This window comes from Schistocerca americana, chromosome 11, assembly GCF_021461395.2.
Source record: "Schistocerca americana isolate TAMUIC-IGC-003095 chromosome 11, iqSchAmer2.1, whole genome shotgun sequence".
Taxonomy (NCBI): domain Eukaryota; kingdom Metazoa; phylum Arthropoda; class Insecta; order Orthoptera; family Acrididae; genus Schistocerca; species Schistocerca americana.
In genome coordinates, this window is record NC_060129.1 from 175,598,744 (window position 1) to 175,607,361 (window position 8,618).

The 8,618-nt window shown below is 46.9% G+C and overlaps 1 non-coding gene across 1 annotated transcript; it reads left to right on the forward strand.

Moving 5' to 3' along the window:
• The first annotated feature begins 265 nt into the window (after window positions 1-265).
• Window positions 266-340, forward strand: Trnas-cga. The gene has a single exon. It is a non-coding gene; the product is annotated as a tRNA-Ser (tRNA).
• Window positions 341-8,618: the final 8,278 nt, after the last annotated feature.

Here is an 8,618-nt window from a genome sequence, read left to right on the forward strand (position 1 = left end):
TTAAAATACACCGCTGGCTATATCGACAGGTTTTAGAAAATGTGCAGATAGATCGATATTTGCTTGTTTTGACAACAGCCCTAATGTATGCATTGTAACCTAATCTCCTTGATCCAGCCGAAAACTGATGACAGAAACTTCCTGGCAGATTAAAACTGTGTGCCAGGCCGAGACTCGAACTCGGGACCTTTGCCTTTCGCGGGCAAGTGCTCTACCGACTGAAGGTACTGGCAGAAGTAAAGCTGTGAGGACGGGGCGTGAGTCGTGCTTGGGTAGCTCAGTTGGTAGAGCACTTGCCCGCGAAAGGCAAAGGTCCCGAGTTCGAATCTCGGCCCGGCACACAGCTTTAATCTGCCAGGAAGTTTCATATCAGCGCACACTCCGCTGCAGAGTGAACATCTCATTCTGGAAACATGCCCCAGGCTGTCTCCGCAATATCCTTTGTTTCAGGAGTGCTAGTTCTGCAAGTTTCGCAGGAGAGCTTCTGTAAAGTTTGGAAGGTAGGAGACGAGGTACTGGCAGAAGTAAAGCTGTGAGGACGGGGCGTGAGTCGTGCTTGGGTAGCTGAGTTAGTAGAGCACTTGCCCGCGAAAGGCAAAGGTCCCGAGTTCGAGTCTCGGTCGGGCACACAGATTTAATCTGCCAGGAAGTTTCATATCAGCGCACACTCCGCTGCAGAGTGAAAATCTCATTCTGGAAACATCCCCCAGGCTGTGGCTAAGCCATGTCTCCGCTATATCCTTTCTTTCAGGAGTGCTAGTTCTGCAAGGTTCGCAGGAGAGCTTCTGTAAAGTTTGGAAGGTAGGAGACGGATACTGGCAGAAGTAAAGCTGTGAGTACCGGGCGTGAGTCGTGCTTCGGTAGCTCAGATGGTAGAGCACTTGCCCGCGAAAGGCAAAGGTCCCGAGTTCGAGTCTCGGTCGGGCACACAGATTTAATCTGCCAGGAAGTTTCATATCAGCGCACACTCCGCTGCAGAGTGAAAATCTCATTCTGGAAACATCCCCCAGGCTGTGGCTAAGCCATGTCTCCGCTATATCCTTTCTTTCAGGAGTGCTAGTTCTGCAAGGTTCGCAGGAGAGCTTCTGTAAAGTTTGGAAGGTAGGAGACGAGGTACTGGCAGAAGTAAAGCTGTGAGTACCGGGCGTGAGTCGTGCTTGGGTAGCTCAGTTGGTAGAGCACTTGCCCACGAAAGACAAAGTTCCCGAGTTCGAGTCTCGGTCTGGCACACAGTTTTAATCTGCCAGGAAGTTTCATATCAGCGCACACTGCGCTGCAGTGTGAAAATCTCATTCTGGACTGATGAATGAGTTCGCACGTGCTGTGAGCTAGCGATGGTTGGTGCCACTGTGTTAGAGCTACTACGACCCCAGCATTCTCGCGGAGCGCGATCTGGTTGAGATGAGATGACGAGAGGCGTGATCAGGGAAGCGGGAATACGGTTTTCAGGAAAGAATGCACCAGGGCGCGGACTGCGTCGGCTTTCTACAGCTCGTAGACACTGCACTGCGTCTTTTAAAGTCACGCTCTTTCCGGCTTCCGTGCGGAAACGCCGCTACGGTGTCTGGTTGACGTCAGGCGTTCCGTGAAGTACCGCACTGTTCTTTAATGACAGGATTCAAGACTTCCTTGCGGTTAAAAATTCAATACGTCGTTCTTAAAAGAAAGGAATCGTCAGATGTAAATACAATTTCAGGAATGGTTCCAGGAAGCGAACGTCACGGTATACGAAAATGTTTGAGTGAATAGCGACGGAAGCTGCACGAAGTTCATTGCAGAAGATGCGGTTATCTGTAAGACGATAGCAACGCCTATACTGCAAAAGACCTGAAGACGATTGGTGATTGTGTGTAGGTGGTTGGTGAGGAAACTTGGGGTTCATGGGCGAGCGGCAGCTCATAAGCCACACAGCACGCCCGTAAATGCCAAACGACGCCTCGCTTCTACACCTACATTTATACTCCGCAAGCCACCCAACGGTGTGTGGCGGAGGGCACTTTACGTGCCACTGTCATTACCTCCCTTTCCTGTTCCAATCGCCTATGGTTCGCGGGAAGAACGACTGTCTGAAAGCCTCCGTGCGCGCTCTAATCTCTCTAATTTTACATTCGTGATCTCCTCGGGAGGTATAAGTAGGGGGAAGCAATATATTCGATACCTCATCCAGAAACGCACCCTCTCGAAACCTGCCGAGCAAGCTACACCGCGATGCAGAGCGCCTCTCTTGCAGAGTCTGCCACTTGAGTTTATTAAACATCTCCGTAACGCTATCACGATTACCAAATAACCCTGTGACGAAACGCGCCGCTCTTCTTTGGATCTTCTCTATCTCCTCCGTCAACCCGATCTGGTACGGATCCCACACTGATGAGCAATACTCAAGTATAGGTCGAACGAGTGTTTTGTAAGCCACCTCCTTTGTTGATGGACTACATTTTCTAAGCACTCTCCCAATGAATCTCAACCTGGTACCCGCCTTACCAACAATTAATTTTATATGATCATTCCACTTCAAATCGTTCCGCACGCATACTCCCAGATATTTTACAAAAGTAACTGCTACCAGTGTTTGTTCCGCTATCATATAATCATACAATAAAGGATCCTTCTTTCTATGTATTCGCAACACATTACATTTGTCTATGTTAAGGGTCAGTTGCAGCTCCCTGCACCAAGTGCCTATTCGCTGCAATTTTCTACTGCTGCAACTTCTCTATATACTACAGCATCATCCGCGAAAAGCCGCACGGAACTTCCGACACTATCTACTAGGTCATTTATATATATTGTGAAAAGCAATGGTCCCATAACACTCCCCTGTGGCACGCCAGAGGTTACTTTAACGTCTGTAGACGTCTCCCCATTGAGAACAACATGCTGTGTTCTGTTTGCTAAAAACTCTTCAATCCAGCCACACAGCTGGTCTGATATTCCGTAGGATCTTACTTTGTTTATCAGGCGACAATGCGGAACTGTATCGAACGCCTTCCGGAAGTCAAGAAAAATAGCATCTACCTGGGAGCCTGTATCTAATATTTTCTGGGTCTCATGAACAAATAAAGCGAGTTGTGTCTCACACGATCGCTGTTTCCGGAATCCATGTTGATTCCTACAGAGTAGATTCTGGGTTTCCAAAAACGACATGATACTCGAGCAAAAAACATGTTCTAAAATTCTACAACAGATCGACGTCAGAGATATAGGTCTATAGTTTTGCGCATCTGCTCGACGACCCTTCTTGAAGACTGGGACTACCTGTACTCTTTTCGAGTCATTTGGAACCTTCCGTTCCTCTAGAGACTTGCGGTACACGGCTGTTAGAAGGGGGGCAAGTTCTTTCGCGTACTCTGTGTAGAATCGAATTGGTATCCCGTCAGGTCCAGTGGACTTTCCTCTGTTGAGTGATTCCAGTTGCTTTTCTATTCCTTGGACACTTATTTCAATGTCAGCCATTTTTTCGTTTGTGCGAGGATTTAGAGAAGGAACTGCAGTGCGGTCTTCCTCTGTGAAACAGCTTTGGAAAAAGGTGTTTAGTATTTCAGCTTTACGCGTGTCATCCTCTGTTTCAATGCCATCATCATCCCGGAGTGTCTGGATATGCTGTTTCGAGCCACTTACTGATTTAACGTAAGACCAGAACTTCCTAGGATTTTCTGTCAAGTCGGTACATAGAATTTTACTTTCGAATTCACTGAACGCTTCACGCATAGCCCTCCTTACGCTAACTTTGACATCGTTTAGCTTCTGTTTGTCTGAGAGGTTTTGGCTGCGTTTAAACTTGGAGTGAAGCTCTCTTTGCTTTCGCAATAGTTTCCTAACTTTGTTGTTGTACCACGGTGGGTTTTTCCCGTCCCTCACAGTTTTACTCGGCACGTACCTTTCTAAAACGCATTTTACGATTGCCTTGAACTTTTTCCATGAACACTCAACATTGTCAGTGTCGGAACAGAAATTTTCGTTTTGTTCTGTTAGGTAGTCTGAAATCTGCCTTCTATTACTCTTGCTGAACAGATAAACCTTCCTCCCTTTTTTTATATTCCTATTAACTTCCATATTCAGGGATGCTGCAACGGCCTTATGATCACTGATTCCCTGTTCTGTACATACAGAGTCGAAAAGTTCGGGTCTGTTTGTTATCAGTAGGTCCAAGATGTTATCTCCACTAGTCGGTTCTCTGTTTAATTGCTCGAGGTAATTTTCGGATAGTGCACTCAGTATAATGTCACTCGATGCTCTGTCCCTACCACCCGTCCTAAACATCTGAGTGTCCCAGTCTATATCTGGTAAATTGAAATCTCCACCTAAGACTATAACATGCTGAGAAAATTTATGTGAAATATATTCCAAATTTTCTCCCAGTTGTTCTGCCACTAATGCTGCTGAGTCGGGAGGTCGGTAAAAGGAGCCAATTATTAACCTAGCTCGGTTGTTGAGTGTAACCTGCACCCATAATAATTCCTTGATGCAAGGAGCGTAAACATTGGAAGATTGAACAGTGGAAAAACGTTGTGCGGAGTGAGGAATCACGGTACACTATGTAGCGATCCGATGGCAGGGTGTGGGTCTGGCGAATGCCTGGTGAACCTGCAGTTGACCTTGAACGTAAATACATCAGAACAAGGAGAGGTCCTTAGCGGTGCGATCGACTTTCTGAAACCATCTACACTACGTGACCAAAAGTATCCGGACACCTGGCTGAAGTGACTTAAAAGTTCGTGGCGCCCTCCATCGACAATGCTGGAATTCAGTATTGCATTGGCCCACCCTTAGTCCCGGTGACAGCCTCCAGTCTAGGCATACGTTCAGTCAGGTGCTGGAAGGTTTCTTGGGGAATGGCAGCCCATTCTTGACGGAGTGCAGCACTGAGGAGAGGTGTCGATGTCAGTCGGTGAGCCCTGGCACGAAGTCGGCGTTCCAAAACATCCCAAAGGATTCAGGTGAGGACTCTGTGCAGGCCAGTCCGTTGCAGGGATGTTATTGTCCTGTAGCAACTCCGCCACAGGCCCTGCATTATGAACAGGTGCTCGATCGTGTTTAAAGATGCAGTCGCCATCCCCGAATTCCTCTTCAACAGTGGGAAGTAAGAAGGTGCTTAAAACATCAGTGAAGGCCTCTGCTGTGATACTGCTACGTAGAACAAAGAGTAGTGCAAGCCCTCTCAATGAAAAACACAACCGCACCATAACACCACACGCTGGCAAATGATGTTCACCTGGCATTCGCCATACCCAGACCCTGCCATCGGGTCGCTACGTTGTATACTGTGATTCGTCACTCCACACAACGTTTCTCCACTGTTCAATCGTCCAATGTTTACGCTCCTTACACCGAGCGAGGCGTCGTTTGGCATTTATCGGCGTGATGTGTGGCTTACGAACAGCCGCTCGACCATGAAATCCAAGTTTTCTCACCTCCCGCATAACTGTCATAGTACTTGCAGTGGATCCTGATGCAGTCTGGAATTCCTGTGTGACGGTCTGGATAGATGTCTGCCTATTACACATTACGAGCGTCTTCAACTGTCGCCTCAACAGACGAGGTCGGCCTGTACGCTTTTGTGCTGTACGTGTCCCTTCACGTTTCCACTTCACTAGCACATCGGAAACATTGGACCTAGGGATGTTTAGGAGTGTGGGAATCTCGCGTACAGACGTATGACTCAAGTGAAAACCCAGTCACCTGACCACATTCGAAGTCCGTGAGTTCCGCGGAGCGCCCCATTCTGCTCTCTCACGATCTCTAACTACTACCGAGGTCGCTGATATGGAGTACCTGGCAGTAGGTGGCAGCATAATGCACCTAATATAAAGAAAACGTATGGTTTTGGGTTTGTCCGGATACATTTGATCACATAGTGTATATATAAAAATTGAAAGAATGAGATTGGGCAGTAGTTTTGTGTCTCAGTTCTGGTACGTTTCTTATTCAAAGGTCACACCCGTGCTTTCTTCCAGCTTCTGGTAGCATCGAGATCCGTTAGAGAGTAGCACACTGCATTGCGCTCTAATTGTCAATAGATTCCGCCGTGTAAATACTAGGGACGTTCTAAGTAATACAACACATATATTTCTGAGCTAATTTCTGTTGAAAAAAAAATGCCGAATTTGTTGTGGGACATAATGGAATATTCCCGTTTCTGCCCCTATAGCTCCATGGACTTTCGATAGGTGGGGGTGCTATACGCATTTTTCAAAATGGCGTCTGTAACTGAGGTGCGTTCCAAGCAGAGACTTGTCATTGAGTTTCTTTTGGTGGAAAAGCAGGGCATCGCGGATTTTCATGGGCGCTTGCAGAATGTCTACGGAAACGCGGCACTGAACAAAAGCACGGTGACTCGTTGGGCGAGGCGTCTGTCATCGCAACAAAGTCACCCAAACCTGTCCGATCTCCCGCGTCCCGGCCGGCCGCACACACCTGTTAACTCCTGCAACGTTGAAACGTGCGGACACTCTCATTCGAGGGTGTCAAATTGTACACCTCTCAGCCGTCTAGTTTCCAACCTTACTATATTTGGCGAGCAGTTTCAGCGTTTTACTACGCCGTTTTCAGGTCCCTGACCGACGTGTAGGAAGATTCCACCTCAAAATAGGTTCAAAATGGCTCTAAGCACTATGGGACTTAACATCTGAGGTCATCAGTCCCCTAGACTTAGAACTACTTAAACCTAACTAACGTAAGGACATCACACACATCCATGCCCGAGGCAGGATTCGAACCTGCGACCGTAGCGGCTGCGCGGTTCCAGACTGTAGCGCCTAGAACCGCTCGTCCACACGGCCGGCGATCAAAACAGGGGGCAGCAGTATTGGTATTAGTAAATCATTGCTACATAGATCACGAATTTCATCTGCCGATGATGGTTGAAGTGATCGCTATAGCAAAAATCTACTAATACTAGTATTGCTGGCCCCTGTTTTGATCACAACCGAGCTAGAATTTTCCTACACGTCGGCCAGGGGCCTGAAGATGGCGTACTAAAACGCTGAAACTGGTTGCCAAATAAAATAAAGTTGGAAACTAGACGGCTGAAAGGCCTATATCGAACAGCAGAGTCTCGCAACCATCTCTAAAAAAGATGGATGGATTTGATTGTGATCGACAGATCACAATCAAACACCTCGCTGCGTAGCTGTACGTCTCTGTTCGTAGTGGTGACACTTGATTGGACTGTTCTTCCTCGTCCACCCTCCAGCCTGGGTCTCTCACCTTCCGACTTCCATCTGCTTGGCCCAATGAAGAATGCACTCCGTGGCAAGCTGTACATGAATGGTACCAAGAGGACATTGAATGGAGATTATGTTGAAAAACAGAGCTTTGTAGCCAATAGACCAGTGTTGCATTATCGATTCCCGGCCGGGTTGGGGATTTTCTCTGCCCGGGGAGTTGGTGTTTGTGTTGTCCTCATCATTTCATCATCATCATTTGTGACAGTGGCTCGATTGGATTGGGTAAAAAAAATTGGACTGTGTAAAAAGTGGGACTTTGTACGGGCGCTGATGACTGCGCAATTGAGAGCCCTACAAACCAAACATCATCATCAACGCGCCTCGTTGAGATTTCTATAGGAAGTTGTAAGGTGTCAAGCAAATCCAACACCTTCCATGTAAATCCTGACATGATAGCAAATCCGGCAGTATGTCACATAGCTCCGAATAAATACTGACATTAAACCAAAGTAATACAATCAACGAGTGAGCAAATGGAATACCACAGACTAACACAAGAATGCCTAAATGCATATCATACCTTCCCACCGTGAGACAGACGCAGTTCCGAGGGGAGAAACGAGAACAGAAGCCGAGAGCAGAACCGTGTTAAGCTAGAAGGCTCTACGATAAGGGACGGACACCCACGTCGCCAGCCCACCGCCAGGACCACCCCCCAGCCCATGTTAAAAGATAGAGTCCTCCAGCCCATGTTAAAAGATAGAACCCTCCAGAAGAACAGTATAGATCTTACGATAACACTAAAAGGACCACACCAGCTGCAAGTTTTAGCGTGAGACTTTTTCGCGTCTCTGTTACGTTGCAAACGTTAGAAACATTGCCCCACCACGAAAAGTATAACGTTTCTCATTGGATAGACAGAATTTTTGTAGGCGGAGCTTAAGATTAACATTGAGACCCTGATTGGTCAGTTGAAAACACAGCCAGATAGTTTTTTTTTAAACCAACTTCGGTAAATTGTAGTAAGGAGAAGTTAGGAGAGAGTTGCTTCCGAGACGGCGAGGTGAGCGGAGCTGTGCTGCCCGCCACCCCCTGACGAACATCGACAAGGTAATGAACGCACGCGATGCCGCCATAACGCTTCACTCAGAACTGCAGAAGTCTCATCTGTTACACCCCCTTTTTGCGTAATACTAGTGTCGATCGTCAATTAAAGCTCATGGTATTCACATTTGCTACTAGAAGTTAAAATCTGAAACGCGATGATTTTTCAGTTATATAATTATTGAGAAGCCACATCAGCCACTGTAATTTACAACAAATTAGATAAGTAATTAAAGATAATTGAGGGTCACTGTAGACCATTTATGAAACCTAACTTAAATCTAGATTATAGATGTGATATGGCATACGTCATCCTTCGATCCATTGTAGAACTTGGAAACCCATTAA